Source organism: Arachis ipaensis, chromosome B06 (assembly GCF_000816755.2).
Source record: "Arachis ipaensis cultivar K30076 chromosome B06, Araip1.1, whole genome shotgun sequence".
NCBI classification, from domain to species: domain Eukaryota; kingdom Viridiplantae; phylum Streptophyta; class Magnoliopsida; order Fabales; family Fabaceae; genus Arachis; species Arachis ipaensis.
In genome coordinates, this window is record NC_029790.2 from 126,285,767 (window position 1) to 126,291,461 (window position 5,695).

A 5,695-nucleotide genomic window follows, 5' to 3' on the forward strand; every position below is an offset into this window, starting at 1 on the left:
TGAAAAAATAGGATTGAATAAATTTTTTTATAGCTGCACAAAAAAATTAGATAGAACTTAAATTTAAATTTATGTCTCTACTCTCTACTTTATCACTTAACTTTGATGTTTTCATTGAACATGTTAGATCCTAGAATATGAGATAGCCGCTAAAGCAACTATTTATAGAGATTAAAAATAGGATTGAATAAATTTTTTTATAGCTGCACAAAAAAATTAGATAGAACTTAAATTTAAATTTATTCATTTTGTCTCTACTTTATCACTTAACTTTGATGTTTTCATTGAACATGTTAGATCCTAGAATATGAGATAGCCGCTAAAGCAACTATAATCTAATTATAGAGATCATTGGAATAGTAAAATTGTTATCATAATCTGGGTTGTATATGTATATCTAAAATGTAATCCGTAAATTATAAGTGAAGCTTGTTGGGAATAAATAGTACGACTATCATTTAATCAATTATGTGTTAAATAATTTGTTATTGTTATTATATTAAAATGTTAATATAATACAGTCCTTGATTAAATTTAGAAATTTATCGTTGTGATAGTGATTATAATATTGAGAGATAGATCTTTTATATTTTATTCTAAATTATTCTTGGTCATAGAATTATTAAAAAGGATATTATAATCCGAAAAGATCAATATATATATAATGGTTTTCATTGGATGGAGATTAATAGATCTCATTTATTAAATTATATATATAGATGGTGCATATAGAGATATCACAATTGAACTGACTCACTTTAAAAAATCCTAATGGTTATAATTATCGCATATTTGTCAATAGGATATTCTCAAGATGAACATAGTAATAGAATTTTTTTTGACCTGCGACTGTCATAATAATTAAGAATGTATTTATTATACTTTGATTTCGGACACCTAATACCCTAGGGTACTAGTTGAATGGATATTGGGTATGATTTAAATACTTGTAGAATTAATGATTAGTAAATAAGAAATCCGTCAACTCTCGGTAAAGAGTTTGAGCTCTATGATTATAATGACTGAGATGAATAAAATATTGGCCAGGGAGATTGAATAATTGAAGAAATGAGTTTTTAGGCCATTTATAGTTAATTATAATAATGGTAACAAGTTAGAATTTGACAATTAAACTATACTCGAAGGGGTTAACCAAAAGCTGGAAAGATGGAAGGAATTATACTTTGTTCTTCTTGGGTTCTTAGTAAAAGATATATTACTTCATACTATCGGGTCGTTAAATGAGTATTGCTAGACACCAACATTGATTAGTAAATTTAGTATGATTAATTACTACCTGCTTAATATTGAACTTATGGGGTCACACACTAACGAGTGTTCTAATCTTTGCTGTAGAATTATTTAATTATTATTTTGATTTAATCAAATAAATAATTATATTAATTTAAATGGAATATTATTATATTCTTTGCTGGCACCAAGAATATAATATGAAGTTGATTCTTAGATTTAGACTTACGAATCACAAAAAAACACTATATATAGCCTTTAGTGGTACAAAAATAATTATAGAAATTAATTATTGCAATATCAATTTACCAATATCAACGTTAATATCATATTTATGGCAATTAGAATTTTAAATTTATAAAAATTTAAGTCACATGTATTAATTATTTTTTTGTTATGATTATTTTATATATATATGATTATTTTTTATTCTACAATCGAGTAATAACTTTTTATTTTTTATATCTATGCATATTCTCCAATCCCTTTTAATTTCATATGCATGATTAACAATTTTTTTTAAATAGTGATATTTTAAATTTTTTTTCTTTTACGTATTTTTATATATTAGCAAGAAAGTAAAATCATGTATTGTGACTCTTTTTCCTTTTTCACGCCTTAATCTTAATTAATCAATCTTGTGTCTACACAATATAATTAAACTTTTAATCATTCTAATTTATTGATGAATTACATTTCTCTTAATAATTACATTACTAATTTGAAATACAAAAAAAAAAGGTGATACATATATCAAAAAAAGAAAACAAACTTAACAATAAAAAAAAAACATTCCATATTAAAAAGTTTAAAATAACATATCCAAAAGGAATAGTCATAATATATAAATTGAGACAACAATTTAAATTTCTCTAAAATTAATTTAATCAATTACCAATATTATAACTAAATTATTTGAATAATATTTAATCTATTCTAATCCTTAGATACGTATAGATTAGAGTCATTCTCGTAACAACCAACCGAAATAACATCATAAGATCGAACACTTAGAATCCGTATAAATTCATACTATCTTCTTATTAAAATTGTCAAATTAAATTGACTTTTATTCTCCTCAATGGCATTGCATTAATGCACCAGAAGACCGGTAGTGTCTGAAAAAATCACAATATGTTATAAAATTATTTTTAATACAAATAGTTTAAGAGGAGAAAATTTAAATATAGTATAAATCTTTGAATTGCATCTTTAAGGTTGGCACGAATTTTTCAAAACTGAACCTAAATTGAGGAAATTCAATCTCATTATATGCTCCACTTCGAATATTTTCGGACAAACGTAGAAAACGTGGAGGGGATGTGACTTGAACTTGACCAACAAAGCTCCTTAGAAACAATTGCCCAATCAAAGAAGAAGAATAACAGATTAGAAAAAAAGAATGTTTTGATTCTTAGATTTAGAATCACTAACCACAAAGAAACACTATATATAGCCTTTAGTAGCACAAAAATAATTATAGAAATTAATTATTGCAATATCAATTTACCACTATGAACGTTAGTATTATATTTATAGCAATTAGAATTATAAATTTATGTTTAATTTTTTATATAATTATAATAAAATATTTTTTTAAATTAGTATAATCATTAAATTTAACAATACATATATTAATTATAATCGTAAATTAAGCTATTTTACATTAACTGACTTATATAATGGTCATCTCATTTATTATCATAAATGTAGAATTAAATGAGAATAAAACTAGAGATACTATTTTATTTGGTCTTTCGGGTTTAATGGGTGTGACACTCAAATATAAATAGTGACTTCCGAATTTTGGTCTCCAAAACATCAAAACCATCTCCGTAACTCTTTTTCCATAAAAAGAATTTCGATTCAACTCTATCAGGAATACAGAAAGTTTTCAAAGAACAAAGAAATGGTCTGAATTTGCACGAATTCTAAATGTTCGAACTTGCGATGATGTTTCAGTTCGTTGTCGTTACGAGAATGACTCTAATCTATACGTGTCTAAGGACTAGAATAGATTAAATATTATTTAAGTAATTTATTTCTAATATTGGTATTTGATTAAATTAATTTTAAAGAAATTTAAATTATTGACTCAATTTATATATTACGACTTATCATATTCAATATATATGTCTGATTTATTAAAAAAATAGATTATTAAAACCGATTAATAACTATTTTAGAGTTAATCCAATTAACACTAAATAAAAAAAACAATGCATAACATGTTACTTTTTTATTAATCAAATTATTAGAATTTAAATTAATTTTAAAAAAATAATTTAAAATTATAATTTCAATCTTATCACGTGCATGGCACGGGTAATTATACTTGTTAGTATATAAATTTGATGTATTAGGGATCTAATTTTATATTTTTATCTAGACAATCCAGGAGTATAAAATTTAATCCACCAGTATTGATAAAAAATTCTCTCTAACAATAGAGATAAATTCTAAAAGTTAGGAGATTGGCAAAAAAATAAATTTAACTCTTGTTTATAAGGAGCAACCTGACAACCAGAAGACTTGTATTCAAAGATAGAATTTATTTATGCATATGATGATGTATAAGGAGAATTAATTTTATACTTGAACCTAGACAACTTAGGGGCATAAAATATAATTAAGTTAAATAATTGTCTGACAATCAGATAATTATTTGAGATTATAATTGTATAAGATACAATTTAATCATGTTTAATTAGAATAGGTATGAGTAACAACTTGACAATCAAGATACCCATTCATTATTTTGACAGAAACTTAATTTACTTTCATTTTAAATTTTTAAATATGTCCACTTTTTGTATAGCATACTTGAAAGTAATATATTAAATACAATTTGAGAATTGTATTCTCAAAAGGTTATCGTTGAGATAATAATTCTACTAAAATAATAATATCCTCCAATAAAATTTGTTATGGAACGGTTAGAACTTGTGAAGTATTTGAAATATTGTTTTATTGCTATATGGGTTATTTTGACGGCCATGAGTTCTAATTTTAAAGGCATATATCTACTATTTATTAATGAACATCTTGAGAAGATGTATGGTACTCAAAGTAAGATAGTATGAAGATTAAAAAATTTTGCTTAAACTAGTGGGAGTATTGGACAATATACTTTACATTAAACAACTTTAGAAGTTGAAATGCCATTAGGCAAATAGTTTAGCGAGATTTGTTCTTGTAAGTATTTTTTGAAATTTATTTTGTTACAAACAGTTTATAATTGGCCTTAATATGATTAAGATTTGTGATTTTTTTGAAAAACTCAATATGAGTATTGAGGATACGAATCAAAATTGTTCTTAAGGGTTGGTTTGACCAATTTTTATTATAAGAGCTTGAAGTAAAATCTCTAATATATAATTGATATTCTATTGAATAGAGAATGAGATTCTTTCAATGCACAAATACTAGTACTCTATGTACTCTATCATGTTTAAAGAAACATGGAATTTGATTTAGGTGAGGATCACTATTTGTTAAATATTTGAACTACATTTTAAAAATATTGCTAAATTAACAAATTTTTCACTAAATTAGTTTTTTTACCTATATGAGATATGGAGAGGGCATTAGTCAAAACTCAATAACATTAGAGTTTGGAAATGTCTTATACGTGTTAAGAGATGGCATAACAATAGGATTAATATTATATTTAATAAATGAGATTTATTAGTTACCCTAAAAATAATAAGTATTATTTCTATCATTCTTCTTAAGACAAAGTATTTGTGATAAGAGGTTGAACTCCTTTTTTTAGAAAAAAGAAATTCCTCGCAAACAAAGATAAGGTGAACAAATAGAACTTGATAAAGTCACAATAAAAAAGTTTGATTTATGCAATATCAAGAAAAATTTTATATTTACAAAAAAAAAGTGGGAGTACAATTACTTTAATTATAATTGTTTACTACTCAATAGACGATATATTTTTCTCCTGAAAGTATAAAAGGTTTGATCGTCAAACTAATTTTTTAAAAGGTAGTCTATTCGTATAATGATACAATTCTATAAAGATAGATCTAATGTTTACTTATACTTTTTATAATCATGTTCAATAAGGATTGTCCTTAAAATAAAATTATGCACTATTGTAGTGGAAGATTTTATGTTTTGAGAAAACGTGATATTTATTATGCACTAGGTGTATTTTATAAAAGATCAAGCACACATACTCAAGAGATAAGGTGTTTAAGATTAAAAGAGTTTTGATAAACACAAATGTGCATTGAAAAAGTTTATACATGATTGATTGATTCTAGTGCAAGTGGGAGATTAGTGAGATAATGGTATGCCCAAGATCCAGTTTATCATGATTGGCTCTCGTGCAAGTGGGAGATTGTTGGGAATAAATAGTACAACCACAATCCAATCAATCATGTGTCAAATAATTTGTTATTGTTATTATATTAAAATGTTAATATAATAA